This window comes from Natator depressus, chromosome 3 (assembly GCF_965152275.1).
Source record: "Natator depressus isolate rNatDep1 chromosome 3, rNatDep2.hap1, whole genome shotgun sequence".
Taxonomy (NCBI): domain Eukaryota; kingdom Metazoa; phylum Chordata; order Testudines; family Cheloniidae; genus Natator; species Natator depressus.
In genome coordinates, this window is record NC_134236.1 from 103,087,905 (window position 1) to 103,101,181 (window position 13,277).

At 42.6% G+C, this 13,277-nt stretch overlaps 1 long non-coding RNA gene across 1 annotated transcript; it reads right to left on the reverse strand.

Annotated features, from left to right (window-relative positions):
- Positions 1-499: 499 nt before the first annotated feature.
- Positions 500-12,177, reverse strand: LOC141984920 (uncharacterized). Its single transcript, XR_012638837.1, has 3 exons — positions 12,065-12,177; positions 2,798-2,951; positions 500-688 (listed from the first exon to the last, which is right to left on the reverse strand). It is a non-coding gene; the product is annotated as an uncharacterized LOC141984920 (long non-coding RNA).
- Positions 12,178-13,277: the final 1,100 nt, after the last annotated feature.

A 13,277-nucleotide genomic window follows, 5' to 3' on the forward strand; every position in this document is an offset into this window, starting at 1 on the left:
CAGCAAAAGCATCACACAGACAGACAAACCCTTTGTTCTCCCCCCACCCCCCACCCCCAGATTTGAAAGAATCTTGTCCCCTCATTGGCCATTTTGGGTCAGGTGCCAGTGGGGTTACCTTAGCTTCTTAACCCTTTACAGGTGAAAGGATTTTGCCTCTGTCCAGGAGAGATTTTATAGCACTGTATAGAGAAAGGTGGTTACCCTTCCCTTTATATTTATGACAACTATGCTGCCATATTGTGTTACAAATCTGGTACCAGGTTCATTAGTGCTCATGCAGGGAAATGGTGTAAATGTCACGTCCTTGCATTCTGGGCACATTCACCCAATAGTCACCCAAACAGGGCCATATGTTCTTACTGCTAGCATCTTCTCTCAGGATTTCTACAGGTTATGGCTGGAGCTCCATGGAAGCCCCACTGGCAGAGGCTGATGAGGGGATATTCTGAATCAATGGTCCCGTAGCCATCCTGGTTAAGCCCTTTTTCCAGCAGTGCCACCCACCTTTGGGAAGTTGTGTTTCTGTACCATTCCAGGCTCTTCTGGCATAATTTCCATCTCAGGGACGTCTGCCTGGGTTTATGTTGGAAGCAAACCCTGAGTGAATTTCTCTCCTGATGTTTACAGGGCTAACCATGATGTTTACATGTTTCAGTAACATGGTTGAAACCCAGTTTGGTTCCATCTGCACAGGCAAAAGAAACCAGTTTTAGTAGACAATCAGGATGAGCTTCACTCAACATGCTCCATTTGCCTGTGTGTATAGGCCCACAACCTAAATCAAATTAATTCCTTCAGAGTCTTGATTCACTAAGACTACCTCATTATTTATTTATCCTTTTTTTTTTCCATCTGTGATAGGGCCAGAGTGGTAAAGCCCAGACTGCTTTGAATACTCCTCTCTCTCCTGCACTGAATGAACTTCAGTCACACACACACACACACACACACACACACACACACACACACACACACACACGATATCCCCATTAATTATTCGTCATTATTTATTGGCTACTAGACTAAAACACAGGTGACATGTCTGAATGGTACTTCCTTGACCCAATACACATTTAAAGGACATTTTCTTTGCTGAATTAGATGCAAAATTTTCCTTAATTATCAGAAGCCTGATCACTACTCCAGCCTTCCCCACCCGATCAATAAAGTTTCTTTGAATTATGGATGCAGCGTCACATTGGGAGCAGTAGATTTTAGTCAACCATCTTTGACCAAATGAAACAGTGTGTTCCTAAGCAGGCTAAGAGAGATCTAGGTGCTTGCTTCACTTCCCCACTGGCTCTGTCTTGTTTTGCTTGTTTAACCCTCCCCCCCCCCACAAAAACAACAACCGAGGGAATAGACTAAAAGGGCATGGCCCCTTTAAACAAGGAGGATTAAGTCACTCCCAGTTAGACCTGAGTCCCATTGCAAATGGAAGTATTATAGGATTAGTGAGTCATTCATACTTACTGATAACTATAAAACGTCAGGGTGGTTTTCATTTCAATTCAGGGACATTGTTGGCGGGGAGCACCCCCTGTGATCACCACCCCAGGAAAAATGTTAGCTAATGACTTATTCAAAGTGAATTAACAGACTAAGGGAATCCTCTGTCCAAGCAGCTGCTTTAGATAACACTGTTTGTTCACTTGCTGTGATAGCAAATCCTTGAGTATAGTTTTGTGTTCTCTCTGCCACCTGGCTTTTTATTTCCTCCACCACCCAGCCAAACAAACAAAAATAGCAGTAACAATAACACTACAATGATTTTTCCTTCCTCTGACATGGATTATTTAGCATTGGTGTCTAGAAAGCTGCATTTTAGCTAGATCAAGTTATATGCAAAGGAAAGGCCAAATTTTAAAGCTCATTGACGTTAATGAGGGTTTTGCCTGAGTACAACCTGATTTGGTCTAAAATTCAACATATGTTGTATTTGTTTTGTAACTTCATCTATTAAGGTGAAGACACGAAGAGCTCAGTTCTATTTTACATTACACCACTCTCCACTGTATATTGTTAGATAACGTAAGTACTGTCCTCCTAGCATTAAATCTAAAACAACCGCTCTGTTTTCTGTTTCACAAGCAATTTGATTGCTGAGCAACAGAATACTAACAATGCTTCAGGACTATGTTTGGTTACCTCCCTACAAGACTCAAAGACAATTTCATAATGCATCTTATAGTGTGGACATAAACTGTTGCTTCTGACTTTAAATTTACCATGATGTAGACAGTGCTTTACAGGTGCGGCACCCCTTTGAAATTTGACACCATGTTAGCACTACTTCATGTAGTTCAAATGGCTCCATTTGCTCCATCGATACTTTTTTTATTTTCCACTGAATGCATCCGATGAAGTGAGCTGTAGCTCACGAAAGCTTGTGCTCAAATAAATTTGTTAGTCTCTAAGGTGCCACAAGTACTCCTTTTCTCTTTTCACCTATACTTAGTTTATCTCTTAAAATGTGTGCTAGCTAATGCCCATTCTCCAATATGTGTCTCTGGGGTTTGTATGTAGGTTCATCGGCACTGCTAAATCATGATAAATAATATGAGAAAATATCAACATACCCTGAATATGGGAAAGAGAATGGGAATATGCAACCTATTACCTAAATTTCCTCACTCTTCACAGTTAATCTGTGTGAATAAACAATGACTCACTAATTGCTTTGCTCATTAGATTGCAAGAGAAGCATGGGGTGGGGGAGGTCTCACACCATGAGCCTGTTGTGACTGGCCCATACATTTAACTACCAAGCCATCTGCACCACTGCAGAACATACCCCCTGCCAATGAATCCATGTCCTCATTGTCCTTGCAGCTGGCCTGCCTGCTGTGCTGAAACAGCAGTAGGAGACAGTGACTGCTCACAAAATGGAAACGGGATGCAGAAGGAAGCTACTTCAGGACAGGCTTTGCCAGTAAAAAGCTGAGCACCTAAGAGGAACAGAAGAAATAAGGGAGGGTGAGCAATTAAAAAAAGATTCATTTAATGTAATATATTTATTTAAAGTGCCCATCACACTTATCTCTGGAGTTACAGGCAGAAAAATTTCTTAAAACTCTACAAAATTAGTTCACCAATAGTAAGCTGAATGTTATAGAGTCAATAACAGGTTCTAAACATAAGCCACCATCTCTCCCAGCAGTTATAAGAAACTCTCAGCTAAAAGCCTGAGCAAACAGGCAGTTCATGTGTCCTGAAGGTCAACAGACTCAGGCTCTGTCAAACCAGGGGAGGAAGAGAATTTGGGACTCAAGAGACCTCTGCTGAACATGCCTACCCCGAGACATTCTACTCCAAGGGCTGTATCAGGTAATCTCAACTTTGTGGAGGTGCTCAGGAAGACACTCTGTCAACTGTGAAATAATTTCTCTTACAGAGAGCAACTCTCACCAGCATACTTAATGGCCTATAAGGTTCCCATCACATCTTATAAGTCCCATTTCTCATGGTTGTGTAATATGACAATGAATGTTTATTCTGGATATGAGTTAACTGGTTTGGAAACCCACCAAACCTTCACCCAAAAGTGTGTGTTGTATAAGGGTTGAAAAAGGTAGGCTAACTTTCATTTTTTCCTTATTTTTAATTTACACACATCTAGATGCTTCCATGTTTTGTTCACTGACACCCCATGAGAAATGGCTGTGATCTGGATGGACTACAAGCAGGAAGTATTAAAAACCTCTTGACAAGCTGTAAGTTTTCCACAAGGGGATCAGATAGCTTGGAGAAGCTTCCAAATTTATGGGTGTTTATCCAAACAGTCTCAAGCATTTTGAGGGTCGTCTCTCATTAATTCATTCGGTGCTTAGATTTGTCATAGAATCATAGAACTGGAAGGGACCTCGACAGGTCATCTAGTCCAGTCCCCTGCACTCAAGGCAGGACTAAGTATTATCTAGACCATCCCTGACCGGTGTTTGTCCAACCAGCTCTTAAAAATCCTCAATGATGGAGATTCCACAACCTCCCTAGGCAAATTATTCCAGTGCTTTACCACTCTGACAGTTAGGAAGTTCTTCCTAATGTCCAACCTAAATTGCCCTTGCTGCAATTTAAGCCCATTGTGTCTTGTCCTATCTTCAGAGGTTAAGAACAATTTTTCTCCCTCCTCCTTGTAACAACCTTTTATGTACTTGAAAACTGTTATCATGTCCCCTCTGTCTTCTCTTCTCCAGACTAAACAAACCCAATTTTTTCAATCTTCCCTCATAGGTCATGTTTGAGGGAAGATTGAAAAAACTGGGTTTGTTTAGTCTGGAAAGGAGAAGTCTTCATTAGTACAGGGCATTATCCTGAAGCCCTAGTCATTCAGGATTCAATTTATAGCCATCAGCAGTAGGGGTAGGGGGCTTATACGCTTGGTCTGTGGCTACACTAGAGAGTTTACAGTGGCGCAGCTGCACCTAGCCGCTCCTCTAAGGTACTCCTGTTCTTTTTGCAGAGACAGTCTAACACGGCTGCTACTCTGAAAGAAGTAATGACTACATATTTTGTTGATGGAAGCTAGAATGCAATTTTCTGATGATGTCAGGACTATTCTGTTCTCTTTGTCACTCAGTGTTGATGTCAGACTCAAACATGATCTGGAATAATATGAACTAGTATCATAGTTATAATTATTGGTAGGTGAAGCTCAAAAGGCTGGAGATTTATTCCAGGTAAGTACCCAGCAAACGTTTGGATACTTATCCAAACCTTATTTCACCCATCTGAACATCCTGAACTCTGCAAATCTGAGCTTAAAAATTCATGGTAAAACATGAGTTTCTCAAGAAACATCTGATTTATTTTGGTCTGTTCATGTTTGAAACACAGCAAAAGAAATTATTCTGTTCAAAGTATTTTGGCACTTTGACTCAGAACTAGAAGAGGCACATAAAGCTAGCCAATATGGGTTTTTTGTCTTTAAAATTAACGGAAATATTTTGAACTTTGAAAACTCTTCTGTGCAACTTCAGTTTGAGTTCTGGGCGAAGGATCAGGTCAGTACTTAGTGGATATGAACAAATCTGTGCATCCTTATTAATAAGACTGCTAATGTTCCGATCCCTGATATCCATGATGGCACTTTGCATAGGACAAAGTAAAGGAATTGGTGCACTGCAGTGTAGTCTGTGTATACTCAGGGCTAGAGCTTACTTTTCAGTCTCTTCAGCTTTGAAGAGCAGGTGGATTTGGTGATTTCTATGTGATATCCAGAGACAGGAAAACATTCCTAGGACCAAACTGAAGGGGCCTATAAACCACATTCTTTGCAATAAATTCACCCTTGGGCAGAAAGCTTGTCCAATGTCTATGCACCTCTTATGTCCCATTTAAACTAACTTTTGGGGATGTAAAGTGACCACACCCTCCACACAGGAGTGTCATCTCACCCCTTGCAAAGTCCGTAAACAGTGAAGAACTCGCTGTGTCACTTCCTGCTACTCGAGGGAACTAACAGCAGCAAAGGGCTGCTCAGGAGCCTGGCAAAATGCACTTGTTAGCAGGTGAAATAAAATACAACCAATAGACAGGGCACATAATGTTCTAGTACACATTAACAACATCTTCCTGAGTTTACATCATCATCACTCCAACAAAACCACTCCATCACCTCCTTTTTATATACAGATGGGGACATGCTCTTCTTTAAATATATCTTATTTTTAAAGATAATAAAAATAAAGCATCGATCTATAAAGCATCTGGAAGTAGGAGATGAAAGACAGTCTTTCAACTCTATGCTGCATGAAAAGAACATTCCGAACTTAGTTTAGTACTTTTAAAATAATTCTCATTAACAAATAAAGATCATTCCTAGCAAAGGTGTGATTAAAAAATGGAAAGTGGGATGGAAAAACTAAAAATCAAAGAGGTTTTTGCATGTTAGAAAATGGTCTCATATCATGAACTGCCAGTGAAGTTTCAGTAAAGAGACAAGGTGCATGAGGTAATACCATTTCTTGGACCAGCTTCTGTTGATGAAGGAGACAAGCTTTCCAGTTACACAGAGTTCTTCTTCAGGTCTGGGAAAGGGTACAGTAAATACAAGGTGGAACAAGTTATTTAGCATAAGTAGTTAACACATATTCCAAGAGACCATTCAAGGTGAAGTGGCCCCATTAATGGTCCCTTAGAAAATGTGTTAACTACTTATGTTAATCAATTTGTTCCACCTAGTGTTTAGCGGTAACCTTTCCCAGACCTCTGTGTAGCTTGAAAGCTTGTCTCTTTCACCAACAGAAGCTGGTCCAATAAAAGATTTTATCTCACCCACGTTGTCTTCCTAATGTCCTTGGACCAACACAGCTACACCACTACAAACAATGAAGTTTCATGTAACTTTACTTCAAAAAATGGTCCTGTTCTGACTAAAAATTGCAAAATATTTAGTTTTGCATCTTTTCAATGAGAAAATTGTCCTCTTTGTGGAAATCATTTCATTTTGAAACATTTCATGAAACATAATGTTTCTGGCTTATGAAATGTCAGGGAAAGAAATGACAAATGTTGATGCACAGTTTTATGTATTTTCTTCACTTTTACATTCAATCCCTACAATAAGTAACAAGAAAGTCCCTAAAAAAAGAAAAGGAGGACTTGTGGCACCTCAGAGACTAACAAATTTATTTGAGCATAGGCTTTCGTGAGCTACACCGTTTTTAAAAAAATCCCTGTAATTTCATCCGTTCAGTTCAAAGAAAAATACAAATAGCCATTTGGACTTCACCTAGTATACATTTTGCTGTTTAATGAAGGAGTGCAATACTATAACCGTTGGCTTGTTTGCATTTTCAGTTTATACGGACATTGACATTGCAAACTTGCTTATGCTGTCATTAAAACCCATAGAGAATGTCAGGTTACCATATGTCTAATGCATTCTCATATCATGTGATGCCAAGTGTCAGAAGTCTAACATAAAAAGGGCTTCTGTTGACATACACACTTGCTCATCATTTTGGGTAAGCTCAGATACTAGGGTGAGAAGTGAAGTATAAGAACCTAAACTGAATACAAATTTCTAATGCTGAACATTCAGTCTGAGTAAACTTATATTTTTAAAAAAGAAAAGGAGTACTTGTGGCACCTTAGAGACTAACCAATTTATTTGAGCATAAGCTTTCGTGAGCTACAGCTCACTTCATCGGATGCATACTGTGGAAAATACAGACGATGTTCTTATACATACAAACCATGAAAAAATGGGTGTTTACCACTACAAAAGGTTTTCTCTCCCCCCACCCCACTCTCCTGCTGGTAATAGCTTATCTAAAGTGATCACTCTCCTTACAATGTGTATGATAATCAAGTTGGGCCATTTCCAGCACAAATCCAGGTTTTCTCTCCCCCCCCCCACTCCCCCCCCCCAAACCCACTCTCCTGTTGGTAATAGCTTATCTAAAGTGATCACTCTCCTTACAATGTATCTGGACCCATGGAAAAGAAGCCCTTGAGGAATTCCACCATGATTTCAACAATTTCCATCCCACCATCAACCTCAGCCTGGTCCAGTCCACACAAGAGATCCACTTCCTGGACACTACAGTGCTAATAAACGATGGTCACATAAACACCACCCTATACCGGAAACCTACTGACCGCTATTCCTACCTACATGCGTCCAGCTTTCACCCTGACCACACCACACGATCCATCGTCTACAGCCAAGCTCTGCGATACAACCGCATTTGCTCCAACCCCTCAGACAGAGACAAACACCTACAAGATCTCTATCAAGCATTCTTACAACTACAATACCCACCTGCGGAAGTGAAGAAACAGATTGATAGAGCCAGAAGAGTTCCCAGAAGTCACCTACTACAGGACAGGCCTAACAAAGAAAATAACAGAACGCCACTAGCCATCACCTTCAGCCCCCAACTAAAACCCCTCCAACGCATTATTAAGGATCTACAACCTATCCTGAAGGATGACCCAACACTTTCACAAATCTTGGGAGACAGGCCAGCCCTTGCCTACAGACAGCCCCCCAACCTGAAGCAAATACTCACCAGCAACTACATACCACACAACAGAACCACTAACCCAGGAACCTATCCTTGCAACAAAGCCCGTTGCCAACTGTGCCCACATAAATATTCAGGGGACACCATCACAGGGCCTAATCACATCAGCCACGCTATCAGAGGCTCGTTCACCTGCACATCTACCAATGTAAGTTGCGATATTACAACAGAAAAACTTCAAAACCAGACTCCAGAGAGAGACTGTTGAATTGGAATTCATTTGCAAATTGGATACAATTAACTTAGGCTTGAATAGAGACTGGGAGTGGCTAAGTCATTATGCAAGGTAACCTATTTCCCCTTGTTTTTTCCTACCCACCCACCCCCACCCCCGTTCCTCAGACGTTCTTGTTAAACCCTGGATTTGTGCTGGAAATGGCACACCTTGACTATCATACACATTGTGAGGAGAGTGATCACTTTAGATAAGCTATTACCAACAGGAGAGTGGGTTTGTGTGTGTGGAAAGGGGGGAAGAAAACCTGGATTTGTGCTGGAAATGGCCCACCTTGATTATCATACACATTGTAAGGAGAGTGATCACTTTAGATAAGCGATTACCAGCAGGAGAGTGGGGTGGGGGGAGAGAAAACCTTTTGTAGTGGTAAACACCCATTTTTTCATGGTTTGTATGTATAAGAACATCTTCTGTATTTTCCACAGTATGCATCTGAAGAAGTGAGCTGAAGCTCACAAAAGCTTATGCTCAAATAAATTGGTTAGTCTCTAAGGTGCCACAAGTACTCCTTTTCTTTTTGCGAATACAGACTAACACAGCTGTTACTCTGAAACCTTACATTTTTACAGGGTTGGTGGTGTGTAAGAAGTGTAAAAAGTAAGAAGTGGTGGTGTGTAAAAAGAGGGTACTTCTTGATTCATCAGGAGCCAAAGCATGAAGTCCTTTCCCAATATCTACTCATTCCTTACCTAGACATTGATGCAAATTTGCCTGAATAAGGACTGAGTAAGAACTTCAGCATCTGGATGCACAAAGCTGTAAAGATTTCTACACAACCCTGTACCAATTAAATAAAATTGGGCAAATGGCTCAGGCAGGAATCAGAATCTGTCCAAATCAACAGTGTTTAAGGAGCTGAATGCTATGAATTGCTTTTCAGGATAGGCAATATGGCCTACTCTGTTTTTGCAGAAAGTTGTGTAAATCTCTGGTACTATGTAGGTTTAATAACAAGTAGTAATGACAGTTAACAATAACAGATGTTTGCATTGTGTCACAAACATCATATATGGTACTATGGAGTTGAGACCCACCTGCTTCACTGTAGCTGTCCCAGAAAAATCTCATGTTCTAGAAGCCCATGTCTGGAGCATGAAAAATAGGAGAGGGACAACAATTTCCCAGCAGTAATCCAGAAGAGCTTGTCTTTGGGACACAGGCTGGAATTTATGTCAATAAAACCATACAGACACTAACTGAATCTCAGCTTCTCTAGGTTTACTCACCTAGAGTAATAAGCTGCAATTTACTATGACTACATGCCATTAATGCCCTATCTAAATGAAAAATTATAATTAATTCATTAATAGGAACATAGTGTGATGGTGCACCCCATAAGGCTTTATGGAAATATGCTTATGAATGTATATATGACATAACTGGAATATGTTTTATGCTACATATGCCATGTAACATATCTATGTAAAGGTTTACATTGGCTCAAACCAAGCAGGGCACTGAAGTCCTAAGCTGCCAGGGCAAGAAAGCAGAGGCAGAAGTAGTCTTGGCACATCAGTTGGCAGCCCCCAGGTGGTTTCTGTGATCCAACCCATCACACATAGGAATTGACACACCTGACCAGACCCAAAGTCCATCTAGTCCAATATCCTGTCTCTGACGGTGGCCAATACCAGAAGTTTTTGAGGAAGATGCAAGAGCCCCACAGTCAGCAGATGTGGGATAATCTTCACCCCCTCATCCTGATCTTAAAGAATAAGAGATTGGCTTAAGTTTTGAAGCCTAAGGTTTGATATGCCTTCCAAAATTGTGTTAGCATTCATTATTCTAATGCTTCATATTCTTGATAGCCAAATGAATGTCCCATCGCTTTCTGAATCTTGCTAAATTCTTGGCCTCAACAACATCCTGTGGCAATGAGTTCCACAGTCTAATTGTATGTTCTGAGAAAAAGTATTTCCTTTTTTTGCTTTTGAATTTGAACAATAATACTTTACATCTATACTTGTTAGGGCCCAGTCCAAGGCCCATTGCAATCAATGGAACTGGAGCACATCATCAGGCCCCTGCCCCCAGAGCCTCCCCACTGCCCCTGACACACAACTTGAGTAGACTGAATGCCATCCAGCCATTCCATCTTTGAACCACACCAGAGAACATCTGTACATCTTCATACCATCCACTTCCTTGCCCTTTTGTCCCACTCCAGCACCAAGTTGCAGAACTTACTGCCATCTGCAGAGGACAGGGAGCCCCAGTGGGCCAGTCTGTTTTCCACTCTGGTTCCATGGCCCACAGGGGATTTCAGTTGGCAGTTCCTCCATGGAGCCATGAGCATGGGCATGTACCTGGCATGGTTCACAGAATCCCCAGACACCTGTTCCTTCTGCAGCAAGAGGGAAACCCTGGCACATGTCTCTGTAGAGTGTGTCAGGCTGCAGCCACTCTTCTAATGCCTCCAGAACCTCTTACTGAGGATCCGGCTACACTTTTCCCCTCACATGTTTGTCTTTGCACATCCCACCCATGTCCCCACAAGGTCAAGACGAGACATCCTTGTCAACCTCCTCCTGGTGCTGGCCAAGGTGACCATCCATCACACGAGGAGGAGGAAGATGGACAGGGGAGGGGTACTCTGTGACTGTGGGGCCTATTTCCAGTTCCTGGTCAAATCACATCTCCAAGAAGAGTTCCTCTGGGCAGTGTCCATTGACTCCTTAGCTGCCTTTGAGGAGTAGTGAGCACTGTCGAGGGTTCTCTGCTTAGTGTCCCCTTCTGGTTCCCGGATTTTTAACCTTTGATCTCACTCTCATTCCTGTTTTATTATTTGTTGCCTCAATAATTCATTTGTGGTCTGAGTTCAGTGGTTCTTCCCCCTGGGGTGAGGGGGTGGGTGTTTAGTTCTAAGTGAGCCTAGGCAAGGGGCAAGCAAACTTTTTGGCCTGAGGGCCACATCAGGTTTTGGAAATTGTATAGAGGGCCATTAAGGGAGGCTGTGCCTCCCCAAACAGCCAGGCATGGCCCGGCCCCAGCTCCGTATCCGCCCCCCCCCCCCCAGACTACTGCCCCATCCAACCCCCCTGTTCTCTGACAGCCCCCCCGAGACCCCTGCCCCCATTCAACCCCCCAGTTCCCTGCCCTCTGACCGCCCCAACCCCTATTCACACTCCTGCCCCCTGACCACCACCCTGAACTCCCCCGCCCTCTATCCAACCCTCCCTGCTGCCTGACCCCTTACCATGCTGCCTAGAGCACCAGTGGCTGGCGGTGCTACAACTGCACCGCCCGGCTGGAGCCAGCCATGCCACCACACAGCACAGAGCACCGGGTAAGGCCCCGGCTCTGCAGCTGCGCTGCCCCAGGAGCTCGCCGCCCTGCCGCCCAGAGCACTGCACCGGCGGCACCGTGAGCTGAGGCTGCGGGGGAGGGGTCAACAGTAGGGGAGGGGCCAGGGGCTTGCCTCCCGGGCCAGGAGCTCAGGGTCCAGGCAGGAGGGTCCTGAGGGCTGGATGTGGCCCACGGGCCATAGTTTGCCCACCTCTGGCCTAGGCCCACTCATCCCAGTACCTGCAACAGGTACAGTCAGTGGGATTATCACCATTGATTTCAGTGGGCATTGCATCAGGCCATTTCTGAGAGGTTTTTCAGATGAGCCTATCCTCTGGTCTCAGTTTTCAAATACAAAAATTAAAACATATCAAATCGACTATAAAAGGAGTAGACCGCCTAAGGAAACGCGCTTTGTAGTTCCAAGGTGGATTCCCAACAACCCACTCTATCCTCCATGCAACCCTCCTACCAGGGTAAACCTGGAGAAACAGAATAATAATACCTTCTTGTTATACAGGACTTTTCATCAGTAGATCTCAAAGTGCTTTACAAAGGAGGCCAGTATCATTATCCCCATTTTATAGATGTGGACCCTTCACAGCTGACTCTGTCAGTGTGTTCTGAACCTAGCCTCTGGCAAACTAATGAGACAAGTGGTTGAATTATAAGGCCAAGGACCAAGAATGTCCTATTCCCTCCCCCATCCTCTTCTAAGTAAGGAGGTGTCTGTTAATGGGAACAGGATGGATGATTGTAATAGTAGCACATGGGGAATGACGCAGTTTCTCAAGCAGTTCATTTTGGCTTTTATAGGTTAAAACCAGCCCTTTGGACTTCACCCTGTAATCAGCTGTCTGGCAGCACAGAATTCATGTGCTCCTGGCAAGAAAGCTGAGCCATTGTGCTCTGCACTAGCTCTAGTTTCCAAATGGTTTGAAGGTTTAATTCCACACAGAGCACGTTGCAGAAATCTAACCTCAAGGTGACAGATAATCAGAGAGAGGTCCGTAGCCAAGAGAAAGGGACACAACCTTCTTGCCAGTCACAGCTAACAAAGAGCTTGGCAAGCAGAGGTAACAAAAACAGTCTTTGCATTTCATATATTGTGTGTTACTTGATAGAGGGCAACGCTCTTTTGGACTTTCTTTGTACGATCTGAATGTGGATTTGAACTGTTGGGTGCATTTTTCATTATTATTCCTTAATACATTTAAGGATATTTTGGTTTATTAGAGCAAGTTAATCCATTTCAGGTTTTTCATCATAAAAACACAAAAGGAGGCACAAGTCCAATTTTTCCACACGTGCAGGTCACCTTTCATATGTATTATGGCTCATTTGAAGATTCATAAGACATATGTTTGCACATTGTGATTCCATTGGTAACATGTTTAGACTGATAATCCTTAGAAACAAGACGTATTCTATTCGTAGATGTTTCAAAATCTCAGCTGCTTTGCTTATTTTTTAATATAGAAAAAAACATGCAACCTGCATTAGGAAGTAGTTAAAAAGGCAGTCAGTTGTTGACAGTTTTATCATTTTAAAAGAGCCAAATGGATGTTTAATTTTTTTTAATGTACTCCTGGCCTGAGAATTTATGTGCCAGATTTCAGCTAGCAGCACATTTTTAAGGGCAAGTTATAAACTCCCTATCTTGCAGGCATAGCTGTAATTGTGTTTGATCCCAGACTTGGATTTATTCTCTACCTCAA